We start from the raw sequence: 15,879 nt of genomic DNA, 5'->3' as shown, positions 1-15,879 counted from the left end.
TTCAGCCAAGTTGATTGTAATAATTATACCAATTAAGCCACTGCCATGTGGCGGTACACAGATTAATGGAAATGGGTTAAATTAATATCTAAGAGTTAGCCAATAAGAAACTAGAGCTAATGGACCAAGCAATGTTTTTAATTAAAAAATACCAATTATAAATTTTGATCCTGATATTTGATTACACACAAATTCATATCACACACACACATACACACACACACACACACACACACACCCCACACTTCTAGTGAAAATTCACCCCAGATCTAGTACTGAGTCTCATGAAACATACCACACTTGCTTGAATACTTTGATTTTATTTACCCTACATGGAGGAAGAAGCCTTCTTTATACCCACAGGGCAAGTCTTATTTTATTTCCATAGTGGTACTGAATCTAAGGTCTAGCAAATGCTAGATGCATGCTTTACCTTTGAACCATATATTCCCAGTTCCATGGAAGACTGTAGAAGACTTAATTGGCTTTTATTCCTCACTAAGCTGTTTTGGGTTTTCTCTGATTATTCATAGATGTGAACACATCTTTTATCTAGCTTAGGAATCCTGTGTCAGTGATATATTTGCATACAGAGTGGGTGGCAGCGTGAAGACTGTTGCATAGCTGGCTGAACTGTGCTCCACTGGAAGCGCATCCCTGCCTAAGGACCCAGCAGCAGGGCCCAGGCCTTGAAGGACATCCACCTTTCAGGACATAGCTACCACAAACTGACTACAGGCATGGCTCTATCTGGGCTACCATCCCTGAGAACATGCCTCATCAACTTGACACAGACTGATAATAGGACATCAGTTGCTAAAGACAGGCCAAATATTCTGTGATTGGCTGAAACTTGTGTCTAGAAGTGTTCTATGATCTGCAACTTGCTGTTGTAAGATGGGAAATTGACCACAAATCTTCATATCAAGAGCACTGACAGAATCTCGACTTTTAATGTCATTGTTACCATGACTACCCAGACACCTTGGAACTCTTATTTTTTTTAAGATTTATTATTTTTCTGTATGGGTATGTGTATGTCTGCATGAGTTCACTTGCACCAATGTGCTTGCAAGAACAGGTGTTATAGGCAGTTGTAAGTTGCTTCATGTGGGTGCTGTAAATTGAGCTTGGTTTCTTTGAAAGAGCAACTAAACACTCAGCTACTGAGAAGTTTCTCCAACTTGGCCCTCTTGTTTAGGTGATAAGGAGATTTGGTGGTTTTATTAAAAAGAAACATTACAAAATGGCTTCCCACCTAAGGGGAAATGAAACTCTGTGCCCCTTCCCACTCCTTGTACAACTCACAGCTTTTACACTCTCTCCTGCCACACACACCATTTGATCTTTAGGCCCTTCTCCAGTCCCCTTACCCCAGACCTCACTGTCAGGAGAATGTTGCTGGATAGATAAACATTTCCTCTCTTACCTAGAACCCTCAGGGATGTCTGTGGGAAATGCTGAATGTTTTATTCTTTTTAATACAGTAGAATGTATTAACAGTAATATAAGTGATAATTAGTACTCACAAGCTGAATGTGATACTAAACCCTTTCTTCAAAGGGAAGCATTTATCAATGATACTGTGGTCTTGGCTTTGCCCATTCTGAACATCAAAATCTTTGCCTATAGATATTAGGCAATGGTCTGTATCCCAATTATCTAGTTGCTGTAGAAAATGGAAGAAGCAGTTCTCCCAGACTCTAATGAAACCCAATCAGGGAGTAACTGACTCTCAAACTGTGTGTTTTATTTGCAATTGAAATCATGAGACTATGCAGCAGCAGCACATAGTTCTCTTTAGTAACTCATTTAACATTTCCATAAATCCAAAGGGGAAAGTTTTGCTATCCCCATGACTCACAGAGAGATAAGTAACTTGTGTGAGAACACACAATATATGGTTTGGTTTCTAATTTTAAGAAACCTGATGGAGGAAGGTCATTAGTTAAGTAATAAAGAAACTGCTTGGCCCTCATAGATTAAAACATAGGTGGGAGGAGTAAACAAAACAGAATGCTGGGAGGAAGAGGAAGTGAGCTCAGAGGCCATGCTTCCCTCTCCCGGCCAGTCGCCATGAAGCAAGCCGCCAGTTCAGACATGCTGAATCTTTCCCGGTAAGACTGGTGCTACACAGATTACTAAAAATGGGTTAGGTAAAATATGAGAATTAGCCCGTAAGAGGCTAGAGCTAGTGGGCCAAGCAGTGTTTAAATGAATACAGTTTGTATGTTGTTATTTCGGGTAAAGCTAGCCAGTGGCGGGAGCTGGGTGGCGGAATGCAACCCGCAGCTCCCTACAACAGAAACCTGTTCTCTTAAGTTGAATATTTTTTCTATCTTCTTCCTTCCTTCCTTCCTTTCTTTCTTCCTTTCTTTCTTTCTTTCTTTAGATTGTTGAGACAAGGTTTCTCTGGCTGTCCTGGCCTCGAACTCATAGATGTGTGCCACCACCGCCCAGCTTAACCAGCACATTTTATGTTGTATACAGCACTCTTTGATTTCTATACCACTCTACTTCCTGCTTTTCTCAGTGAAAAATTGATGATTATCCATAACCAGACATTGCTAGAGAAATTACTTTCATTTTTATTTTTTCTAGACTTAATTTGTGTTGTCAATGTGTTAGAAATATTTCCTAACATGAGCTCCCTGCTGACGCAAAATTCCCAATCAAGCCAAATCAAAACAAGCCAAATTAAAAATAGCCAGGTTTAATGGGAGTTCTGAGCTCTCAGGTGGCCCTGAGGGGGAACCAGGAAGCCTCATGAATGTGACCACAGGGAGGAAGGAAAAGGGACCACATGTTCCTCTTTTGGGGGTTCATTTAAATACTCTGGGTAGTGGTCCTGACCCCACCCCCAGGGAGAGGTCAGGACCTGGCCTGCTGGGATTTGAAGTCCAGACCAGGACTGGGGACTGGGATAGATGCGAGGGGCTGGGGCCTACGCTCCCAACTTGACATTCCAGACTGTTTGGATATAGAGGTGACAGAAAATTAGAGTGGTAATTACGACAAACATTTAGGCTCTCTTTCGGAAAAAAGGGCATAGACTCAAATCTGGATACTTCCCGCGGGTACAGGACGGCGTGGGGACGGGGAAAGCTAGGTGTCCATATTCAGTGAGAAGTGTGGCTGAAAAGGCATCCCATGAACTGTCATCCTGGGGAAGGCAGGCAGGTGTTCCTTGGGCGAGAGGGGGACAGGTTTAGGGGCTTTAGGGTCCACTGGTGTGGTGGCAAGAAGACAACTGTCAACATGTGAACAGAGAAGGGACCTTAAAAGGAGAGGTAGGGTAGGTACCCCACCAGTGGAGGAGTTTGAACTGGGAGGTGATGGTTAAGGAGAAAGGGCTCATTACTTCAACAGGAATCCGAAAAACAACAAAAATAAGTACGAGTGGGTCCCCCCAAAACACTATAGCATAGACAAGAAAAGGGACTCACCAAGATGCAACTGCTTTAGCCCAAAAGCCAATTTCAGCATGGTGTGGTGAGCTCGTATTGTAGACTAGGGGAGCTTTCAACACGCAGCCAGCCGCGTGGAAAGTCCCGCCCTAGCTTGGTGGGACCTCCAAAATTTTAGATATATTTCCTAACGTGAGCTCCCTGCTGACACAAAACTCCCAATCAAGCCAAATTAAGAAATATCCAGGTTTATTGGGAGGTCTGTACTCTTGGAACCGGGAACGTGACCACCGGGAGGAAGGAAAAGGGACCACATGTTCCTCTTTGGGGGGCTCATTTAAATACCCTGGGGAGTGGTCCTGACCCCTCTCTGACCCCATCCCCAGGGAGGGGTCAGGACCTGGCCTGCTGGGATTTGGAGTCCAGATGAGGCCTGGGAGCTAGGATAGATACGAGGGACTGGGGCCTATGCTCCCAACTTGACACAATGTTCAAGTGATAAATCAACTTCTGAGTGTCTCGTTACCATCCCTGTTGGGATTTATTAAGCTAGGGTCTATATGATAGCATCATATATTAACATCGCTAGCCCAAAGCTACATTTTCTAGAACTTCTTTTCCTGTGTAATTCTTTGCTTTCTGTCATTTCCTAAGAGAGTACATTAAGTACCAACCTCCTAGTAAATGAATCTAGCTCATACTTTTTTCATCTCTAGGTGATGCATGGATGTCTTTACAGAAGAACCATCCCTGGTTTTCCTTGGTCCAGAAAGCAAAGGAGAAAAACAAATTATCTGGCCTTCCTCTCCATCACATATTTAGCATGATGGTAGCAGTAAGCAGAGGACCAGGGTTTGGGACCCAGCACCCATATATCAGCTGATAACTGTCTGTAGCTCCAGTTCCAGGGGATCTGGCACCCCCTTCTGATCTCTGTGGTCACCAGGCGTGTACACAGTGCACATACATAAATATAGACAAAACTCTCATGTACATAAAATAAAAATAGTGCTTAAAATATCAGTGAATAAATAGATAAACAAAATATGTTGTATCCTTGTAATGAAAGATTATTCATCCAAAGAAAGGAAAGAAATAGTAACACATGCTGCAGTGTTGATAGCACTAAAATACATTGTTACGTGACAGAAGTCAAATGCCAGCGTTCTAAGATTGAATAGGTCTACTTGTATTTGAAATATAAAGAGACAAAGAAACAAAAAACACATTAGTGTTTATTTTTATTACTCTAAATTTGTATGTGCATGCACGTACACACACGTGAGTGTAGATGCCTACAAACACCAGAAATATCAGATCACCTGAAGCTCGAATTACTGGTTCTTTTAGCTGTCTCATGGCAGTACTGAGACTCAAACTGGACAGGTCCTCTGAAAGAGCAGTGTATGATCTTAACCATGGAGCCATCTCTCAAGCACCATACATTCGGGATTTGGTGGGGGCCAGGGATATTGAGACAAAGAGGAAATGGGAAATGAATGCTGATATAGCATTTCCTTTGTGGTAATGAAAGTGTATTTGTCTTACAATTTTTAACATAAATACTGTATTGCACATGTCTAAAACATAAGCATATAAGCTTAAAGTTCCTTCCGTATTTTGCATGTCCAATCCCAGTTCTGGTTAAGTGGAGACAGGGAAATCCTTGGGGCTTGCTGGCCAGTCACCCCAGACTGGCCTGAGCTGCAGGCCAGTGAGAGATGCTGTCTCAAAAACAGATGTAGGTTCCTGAGGAATGACATCTGAGTTTGACTTCTGACTTCCACACACAAGTGCACACATGTAAAAAACACTTGCACACACGTTCACATCAGCACACTTGAACATTAACCCATTCATGTCCAAAATGTGCTGAAACGTGATTAGACTTGACATTAAAATGTCTAAATGACATTTAGACTAAAGAGAGATACAGTTCACAGATCTGGCACATTTTGCTGGTTCTCTCTCTCTCTCTCTCTCTCTCTCTCTCTCTCTCTCTCCTCTCTGTTCCCCCATCTAATGAGTAGACATAATCCCTCTCACTATGAGTACAGATACAATATGTATAATATTTCTCTTTATATATACACAATAGTGAAGGAATCCAGCAGATGATAAAGAATCATCTTCATATTTCTCCCCCCCCCGAAGTTTTATACAAATAAGAAGTTTTAAGATACCTACACTTTTATTCTGCATTTTATACTATTTAGGGCAGATGCTTTAGTAAAGTAAAATTTGAATAAATATAACAGAAGTATTTGAAATGCACAGTTTTTATCAAATTTTGGCATATGTTTTAATACCTTGTCCAAACTTCGTCACTGCTCAAAGTTTACTTTCACCTCTTTGTGACCTTTTCTATGCTTCTTCATCCCTTTCCCTTAGCAATCACTGAAAAGGTTTCTGACTATAGATTCATTTGCATATTCTAGAATACATGCAAATGGAATCAGACAGTATGTGCCCCTTTCTGTGCAACTTCATTCATTCAAAATAATTACTGTGCATAGATTGGCTAGATCACATGGTAAACACATATGTGTTAACTTTTTATGAAATTGTCTAGCTCTTTTAACTGTGCCAGTTGACCTTGTTCATGGTAGTGAATGAGGGTTTCATTTCAGCCATATTTTCTCCAACAGTTCTTAAAGCTGATCACTATTTTAATTTTAGTCATTGTAAATAGGAATGCTGTAGGTATGCACTGACACATCATTATGGCTTGAATGTGAATTTCTCTAACAATGCTGGACATTGTTTCTGTGTCTATCTTCCCCATTTACTTAGAGTTCGGCTGGAAAAGCTGTTTATTCACATGTGCTTGGTTTTAACAGTCATTCATATGTACTGGGTATGCGACTGTAAAAATGTCCTCCCCGTCTATGCTTTACTTTCTAGTTCTTTGAAGACATCATTTGAAGAGAAAAAAAATCATTTTGATGAAGTTCCTTTACCGTTTTTTCTATTATGGATCACATATTTTGTGCCATATTTAGAATCTTTTCCTATCCCAGTCCCAGAAAGATTTTCTCCTCTTTTCTATTTTAGATATGGGTCAAGGTTTTTGTTTATTATTGGCAAAGCTGCATAATAATTTTAGGATCATTTGTTGAAAACATTAACCTTGCTTTATTGTATTTTTATCAGAAAGCAATTGACTACACTCATACATGTGCATATAACTGAATTTGCTATTTTGTTTCACTGGTTAATTTGCTATCTTTATTTCAACACCCCCATTACCGTCATGAATGTAGTTTTAATAAATCTTGAAGTTACAAGGTGTTATTCATTTAAATTTGCTTTTCTTTTCCAAGTTTTTGTGCTAGGTATATTGCGTTTCCATGCTCCATATAGTAATGCTTTGTTAACTTCTACCAAAAAAAAATTCATTGAGTTTTATTGGATTCTGTTGAATGAATAGACATTTGAATCTTCTGACCAATGAACTTTAATTTCAGCAACATTTATTGATTTTACATGTCTTAGTACTTTTGTGCTGTTGAAGGAGGTACCATTTTCGATGTACATTCCTAACTAAAACTACATTATAGAGAACTTACTACTTCTAAATACATTTTCATGGGTTCCTTTGGATTTTTTTTTTTTTACAGAAACAGTCATGTTATCTTTGGTTAGTCAGGTTCACTTTACTCTTCTTACTCTGAAAGGATTTAATTTCCCTTTCTTTCCTGATTTTCAGTGGCTAAAACTTATAGTACAAATTTAAAAAAAAGCAACAAGAATAGTCTATTAAGAAGTTGCGACAAAACACCATGACCAAAAGCAGCTTGCGGAGGAAAGGGCTCATTTCAGGTTATAGCTTATTGTCCACCATGAAGAGGAGTCAGGGATGGAAGCCAAGGCAGGAACCTGGGACAGAGACCATGGGGAAGTGCTGCCTACTGGCTTGCTCTTCATGGTTTCTTAGTTTGCTGCTTTTTTTGTGCATCCCAGGACCATGTGCCCAGAGGTAGTACCAACAGTGGGCTGGGCCCTCATGCATTGATGATTAACCAGGAGAATGCCCTACAGACATGCTCACAGACCCATATGATGGGAGCAATTTTTCAATATATGTTTTCTCTTCCCAACTGACTCTACTTAGTTTTGAGTTGACAAAAACCTAACCAGTACAGAGGAAAATGATTTTTTTTCAAGGATGGTGTTTTTGCTAGATTGAAGTTTTATTCTAGTCTTAGCTTGCTGACCTGTCTTACCAGAAATACAATAATATGCATGTGTTGATAGCATAGATTTCTTTTTTATTATAGGGGATTATCTTGATTAAGTAATGGATGACAAAATTCATTTTTATTCCTAAACTCCAATTGTCCATGAGGATTCATTTTTTATATTAAATATTTTATTTAATTTCCAGAAAACTAAGAAATTTTATGGACACTTTCATAAGGTAAATTGATAATGATTTTCTCTTTAGTAATGTCTTTTACTATCAAAATTATTCTGACATCCTATTATGAACAGAGAAATATTCTTCCCTTTTCAGTTTACAGAGTTAGTGAGAATATAAGTTCTCTCTTAAATAATAGGTATAATTCATGAATAAAGTCAATTGGGTCTGGAGTTTTCTTTCTGGAAAGGCTTTTAGCATCAGAACCATTTGTGTGGTTCCATTTAACTGCAAGAGCTTTCTGAAATGTATAGGAACACATAGATTCATTAAATATCCAGGTCAACAGCTCGAGAACTTATTGTGAAATATGAAATCAGGACCTAAGTTTAAATCTTTTCATCAATGTAAAAATAGTCCACATATGGATGTACATGCCTATAACCCAAACACAGTAGAGGACAGAGACATGAGTGCCACTAGGGCTTGCTGTCCACTAGCTGAGCCCCAGAAATAGTGAGAGATCCTATTTTAAACCAACAGGGATGGGAGTGATGGAGTAAGATGTCCAGTGTCCTCTTCTGGCTTCCTCAGGGATGCAGAGTCAAAAAACTCTATGCATTTGTGTGGATGCACCAGACACATGGATACATGAACAATTTAAGAAAAATTTAAAAAGAACATTAGGTCTTTCTGAAAATGTATAAGAAGTTATGCACACATTCAAAATTACTCAAAGCTTGCTTTAATCTCTAATGGTTTAGCAGTCACATGTTGGTTTCTTCCCTGCAGGGCTCTGCCAAAAGGCCTCCCTTTTATCGTGCAACTCGGAAAATAGCTCATTGCTTGAGTTATGACTCTTCTCTATTCAGTGGAAACTCAGTTTTCTCCTCCTATGGCTTCAGCTTGACATTTGTAAAGGACTTTATCCAAGTTTGGCTTTGGCAGGGAAATTATTCTAGAGTAGATCCAAGATAAAAACGGTTCCTTCATCTTATGGAAACTCAAATGCCATGATTCTTCGTGTCTTCCACTATAAATATTCCAGTGTCTGCGACAGCTTCTCTTGGCTGCAGAACTGTTTATATCCACCAATATTGGGACTACAAAAAGCCTATAGATATTTGAATTTTTGACATTTATGTTTTTAGTATTAATTTATCACTCATGCAAAATAATTTATTTTATTTTTTTAAGACTGAGATTATATTGGAAAGTGTCTTAGGAATATGCTGTGTGCACCAAAAGAGATCCACTGTGTCTTAGTTAGGTTTCTGTTGGTGTGATAAACACCATGACAGAAAAGCAACGTGGGGAGGAAAGTGTTTATTTCGGCTTACATTTCCTAGGTCACACTTCATCACTGAGAGAAATCAGGGCAGGAACTCAAGGCAAGACTCTGGAGGCAGGAGTTCATGAAGAGGCCACGGTGGAGTGCTTCTTCCTGGCTTGCTCCTCCTGACTGCTAGATTGCTTCCTTATACACCCCAGGACCACCTGCCCAGAGGAAGCACCACTCTCAATGACCTGGACTCTCCCATTTCAATCATGAATCAAAAAATGCCCTACAGGCTTGCCACAGGCCAATCTTATGGAGGTATTTTCTTAATGGAAGGTACCTCATTGCAAGTGACTAAATTGTGTCAGGCTGGAAAAAAAACAAAAAACAAAAAAACTATCACACTCTGTTTAGTTGCTTATTCAAGATTTTTTTTTGTAACAGATCATCCATAAATGGTATAAGCCTAGTAAAGCTACTCTAAGATCCTCAACGTAGGCCATCCCTTTCTGTTTGCAAGGCAAGTTGTCTATCACCCATTATAATCTAGCCAAGAATAAAGGGAAATACTCAAGAACACACATAAACTTCCTTTGTGGAGTGACACCTTGGAAGTACTGTACTTTTGCTTACCTACAAAGAGCAAAAATTAATCTCATGAGCACATCAAATTTCACAGAAGTGTGAATTACCATGCTGAGTTGAGAAACCTAGTCCCTGGCTAAAACAAGGAAATTATGTTAGTAAAGAAAGGGAGACTGGTTGTTAGGGAGAGGGCTAGGTGGCATAAACGGTGGTGGCAGAACCTCTCTCATTCACAGATCCCTGATTCTGCCACTGCTGTGCTGTGGGTGCAAGGTCCAAGGCATGTGAAAATCCTGGACCTGGACCTACTACCAGGCCATTTTCCATCTTTCCATCCTTCTGCTAGGACAATTGGTAAGATCACCTCCGGCACTTCCCATGAGCAAAGTTCTCTCGGGCACTGCCCTACCACCGCACTCACTGAGTGTTGCATTTGTTTCTCCGGCCCAGGACCCCTCGCAGATCTATGGATCCTTTTTGGGATATGATTCCCTTTGGGTCCAGTGCCTCTTGGGTAACGGTGCTTTCTCAGCTTCCATTATCTTGTGAATTAACGGATAATGACCTGAGCCAGTCATTTATTTTTCTGCCTCACCTGTGGGAAACAGACTTACAAAACCATATTCATTTCTAACTTCTACCAGAGGACTGTTAAATGTAAAGAGTTACACCACGTAGGTTAAATGTAAAGAGTTATACCACATAGGCAACCACCTGCCATTTTGTTTGAGCTTAAGACAGGGAGGCATCACCGCTTTGTGAAGTTCTGCCCTAGCCAAAGAGTGGTTCTCTATATGAGGTTCTCTATATGAGGTCTCGCCCCTAGCCAAATGGAGCCAGCAACAGATTTCCCACATGACCTGCTTTATGCTTTTAAACATTACTTTTATGCACTATTGCATTTGGTGTATCTTGTAATGGTTCACCTCGGCGGGGCCCGCTGGGGCACTCATTACACGCAGAGACCTACCTGCCATGTATCTCTTCCCCTACAACAACTCTACTTTCCCAATAAAATGGCCAGGTTTCCCCGCTCACTTTTCATTTTACTTTACACAGAACTTAAATTCAACTGCATGTAAATGTATGTATACTTACTGTTAAATGTTTTAATAGTCTGTTCATTGTATCTCATTCCAGACTAAGAAAGCAATGTCTCAAATATTTTAGATTGGTATGTACTTTTAATCTCTTACAAAATATTATATATGTAATCCAACTCTGCTTTAAAAAAATATTCTATAAAAATCTGTTTCAGATTAACAAAAGCTAACCTACAGCCTTTCCTGTAAGCTGTTCTTCACTATTGCCAGTTCCACTGTTAAGCTTCTATTGCAAATATCTTTTTCTTCTTTGTCTTTCACAAGAATAAATCTTACCACTCAAGATTTGGCCCAGCTCTGAAGGCAGATTCTATACTGTAGTCATAACTTTAAATATATACCCAATAAACAGCCCTCAAGTGCTCAGATATCTGAGGAATATGACATTTAAGTGTTTAATTATTTAAAGACTTTTCATAATAGAGAAACAAGTTGGCTCCTAGCAGCAGCACCTCTTCTCCAAAGGAGACAGAAGGCAGATGGGCACAGAATGGGTAGAGAAAACATCTGCAATTCACTTCATCATGTGAAACACTAACCACTGGGAAAACTGTCTTTCATTTAAACTCCTGAAGCTCTCCAGACAGTAGATAAAGGAAAAGTGGAATCACTGGCCTAGCTGCTCAGGGCAAGTTAAGCTTATCTTTCTACAGATTTCCTAACACATAGGATCTTCTAAAACCTGGCAGACCCTGAACTAAACAGTAAAAGACAAATACAGTTCTAAAAGTCCCTGCCCTCAATAACCGTGGAGGACCCTGAGGAGTGGCTCTAGGTAGCCAATCAAGTATGTTCTCTGTCATTTTAAATCAATAACTCAGATAAAGTTTTATCCTTCTCAAAGATCTCTGGTGTAATTGACAGCTGAGAGGTAATACTACTTTCAGTATAACTTCTTACCATGTTTTTTTTTTAATACTATCTATTTGGAACAAAAGTCTTACCATGTTTTAAATAAAAGGTGTTTTAAGATACAGAAGTTCAAACCAAAATGGTGTTTTAAGATATACAAATGCAACTTACTAAAGTGTATGAGTTCCAGGAAGTATAATTAAAGGATTAAACAGGTCAGATATACCCCTCTTTCAATTCCCTACTCCTGAAACCCACCCTCCTCTTCAATTATTAGGACTTAAAGATTTTTTCTTCTTAAATTTAACCTTGTCCTCTGCTCTGCTGACACCTTGCCAGGTCTAAGAGACACCAGACAGTTCCGCACCATCAATCCAGGACAGGAGTAAAGCAACCAGCTACTTAAGAATATAACCAGCACCCAGATTTCTCAGCCACCCCCCAAGACTAAACTTCCACAAATAATAGGAAGCAGTCTTGAGAACCGGATGTCCCCATCCCTTAACCTGCTATGCTTAACTCCTTTTTATAAGAAAAAGATGGAAATGTTATCATTTTGCTGACCTTCCCTGTCACCTGGGTACCCTGTCCCTTTAAGAGACAAGTTCTGTCCACCCCAATCTCCACCCCTCCCAGGCTAGCTGATCTCCTGCCTTCTCTTCATCCTGTCTCTATCTCTATCTCTCCCTCTTCTGAAGAGGTAACTACTGCATCTCTCTTTCCCCCTTCTCTTTTCTTTCTCTCTTTCTCTCTCTCTCTATTTATCTCTTAACTCCATAATCCCCTTACTCATTAAATAAACTCTATACTCATGCTCTCTCTGCATGGCGTATCTATCTGTCTCCCATCTGCCATGGTCTCTCACCTGCCAGGGCCACACTGCCATAAATCTTTCAATCTTCTTAGGAATAGACAGGAAGGGAATATTAGGTTTTACTTATCTGGAGTCTTTTTGATCTGTGAGAAGTGGATTTAAGTCTCAGTACTTCCTTGGTTTTTCTGAAGCTTATATGATTTTTTTTGAAAAGATATAAGTTTTAGATATATTAAAATCCCCCTGTTTATAATCTGTCCTGAAATTTACATTGTAGAAATGGCAGTAAAGTTATATCAGAAATGGATCTGGTTGAAAACATTAATGTAGACAGAGGCCTCTCATTTGTTCCCAGCTGCCCAGACCTGAATAATCACACAGAAACTATATTAATTACCACACTGTTTGGCCAATAGCCTAAGCATATTTTTAGCTAGCTCTTACATCTTAAATTAACCTATTTCTATTATTCTGTGTATTACCACAAGGTTCATGGTTTACCGACAATGTTCTGGTGGCATCTGTTTCCATCAGCAGCTATATGGTATCCCTTGACTCCGCCTACTCTCTCTTTACATCTCTGTTCAGATTATCAGCTCTGTTAAGCCATTGGCCAAAAACGGTTTCTTTATTAACCAATGGAAGCAAAACATATTCACAGCATACAGAGGGGAATCCCATATCTCATTAACATTTTTATCCAGAAAATTATGACAGATGTTTTTTGCACAATGAAAAGCATCTTTGAGGTTGATAGTTTGGAAACAACCAAAGGGAATTTGAAATCTTGACCTTTTGAATATGATGATATGATGATTATGAATATGATGATTAATCTGCCAGAGCTTGATTAATTTTGCCAATTAATGTCAAGACTATGAAATTTTAGAGCCTTAAATATAACAGCAGCATAATGAGAGAAATCTGGAATATGTTTGATTCTTATAAACTTCTCAAATCACTTTCTCTTCATCAACACTTAAGACTTTTCATCCTGAGACTTTTATAATTTTCATTTACACATCTCAAGTCACTTTCTTGTACCCTGAAACATTCTTATTCTCAGACCTTTATAACTTGCATTTACACACCTTAATAACTTTCTTTTGCATACTTTAAAACACTTTTTAGACCCTCAAACATTTTTTGATCCTCACACCTTAAGCTTTGCATCATAAAACATATTTTATTTACTTTACCAGTAGGTACAGGTCACTGACCACTGAGAGCAGCCACTGTAAAGTAAGTTCCTTTAAACAAAGGAATGGTAAAAAGTTATATTGAAATATGTTTTGTGAGTCTCTCTCTCTCTCTCTCTCTCTCTCTCTCTCTCTCTCTCTCTTTCCTGAAGTCTGGTAACAAGGTGAACTGTGTCTAGACATTTTATTGGCTCTAAGAGAGTGAGACTTGTGACCTGAATCTTACAGAGAACTGAGAAGGAAGCTGAAGCCTTGGTTGTTGCTTTTAAGCTGGCAAAGCTATTAGTCATCAAACAGCATCAGAGTTCTGAGAGGAATATTTTTTATCTAAGTTCTTGATTTAAACAATGACAGAGACTTTCTAGCTGGTTGCCCCGACAGCTACTATGGAGTCCTTATCAATATTCTAAGAGGGGGCTCCAGGTTGGCACCAGAAAGATTGGAGCTGCTCTGAGATTTGACTGAAACAGAGATTAACAGGACATGGCATTGGGAGGGTGTAATGATTGTTGTGTCTCTTTAAGAGACAAGCTATGCCCACTCCCTCCCCCATCTGCTGAAGCAGGCTGATCTTCAGCTTCTGGCCTGAGCTCACTCTCTTTTCTGTCTTCCTCTTGGAGAGGCAGCTTGACTTCTGCCTCTCTCCCCACTTCTCTGCTTCCCCCCTTCTCTGTCTTTCTCTCTTCTTCTCCTCTCTCTCTCTCTCTCTCTCTCTCTCTCTCCTCTTTTTCCCTTCCCCCTCCATAACCCCCTGAATAAATATTCAACCTCACCCTGCATGTCGTGCCTATCCATGCCTCTGTCTCTTGCTCACCCGCCATGTATCTCCCTGCCTGGGACCAGCCACCGTTCAGGGACTGGCAGCCATCTCTGCCTGGGACTGGCTGTTCCCAGAGCCCGCTGCCTGCCACCACATGGCCTGCTACCACCATTTGGGGACCTACAGCATTTCTGCTGCCTACTGCCACTGGGGATCCTGCAGCATTTTTAATTTTTCCATTACAGAGGAAACTAGGCATATGTAAATCAGATTAGCTTGAAAGCATTTTGTCTTATCTTTAACTTTTTTTTGTGGTGTGTGAAGGTTTTATTTGATATCTGCACTGTCCAATCTTCCATCAGGAGCAGTCTTGAGATGTGAATGGTGGATTCACATGTGGCTTATAGCAGTGAGGTTTGGTAGGTGGCACCACATTCAAGAGTGGGAAGACATAATCCTGATAGTCTGGAGATACTGGATAGATTTAAGAAACTTATATTCAGAACAGGGGGACCTCTGAGGGAATAGGCAGGAACCAGAGATCTCTGCAGGGCCAGGCATGAGTCTGGGTCCTCAGAGGGAGTAGGCCTGAGCCAGAAGCTCTGTGGGTCCAGGAATTGGTCTGGGACATCAAAGGGAATAGGCAGGAACCTGGAACCTCTGTGGTCTGGGCGTGAGTCTGGGACCTCTGAGGGAGTAAGCAGGTCCTCTGCGGGTCTGGGCACACCTGAGCCTGGGACCTCCAAGACTGGAGCCAGAAAACTTTCCAGGTCCAACTCCAACCCAGGGACTTCTGGAGGATGAAATTCAAACCAGGATTTACAGATACAGGTCAAAGCTGGTAACCTAGGCCACATTTACCCTGAGGCAAAGAACTCCACAATGTGCAACAAATTCCACAGGAGTGGCACCAATGAGCTACCTACAATAGAGAAGGCCTGAGGAAACAAGCTCCACCAGAGCAGAAGCCAGGAGCAAATCCAGCCCTGGGAGCCAACCCAGTCCCAGGACAGGGGTGGACCAGGATTGAGCTAGCAGCTTTACTCAAGGGTCAGTGATCTCTACCAGAACCGGAGTAGGACAGAACCAGCTACCTAGGACAGAGAGTGAATAGCTCCACTAGGAGCAGAATCCAGGAGCAAATCCAGTCCCAGAAGCCAACCTAGTCCCGGACACTTGCAGATCAAGATTGACCCAGCAACCAGATCCAGAGTCAGAGATCTCCACCAGAACAGGTTCAACTCCAAGCCAGGGACTTCTGCAGGAGGGAATCCAGATCAGGATTTACAGAAACAGGGCAACACCGGTAGGTAACCTAGTCCAAAGTAAGCCTGAGAAAGCAAACTCCAAGGGAGCAGAGCAAGGCATAGGAATGCTGAGCTATCTCCAGGAACACTGAGTAACCAACAGGGTAACTAGAACTAAGATACTGACTATACCACAAGGAACAACCATCTGAACTTTGGATTCACTGGCACCTAGAAGATTATTCAACAGAATTTCAGACAGCCCAAACCACA

The sequence above is a fragment of the Microtus oregoni genome, unplaced genomic scaffold (genome assembly GCF_018167655.1).
Source record: "Microtus oregoni isolate MIOR12 unplaced genomic scaffold, Mior012 000092F_ref0000046, whole genome shotgun sequence".
NCBI classification, from domain to species: Eukaryota; Metazoa; Chordata; class Mammalia; order Rodentia; family Cricetidae; genus Microtus; species Microtus oregoni.
Note: the sequence above shows the minus strand (reverse complement) of the source record.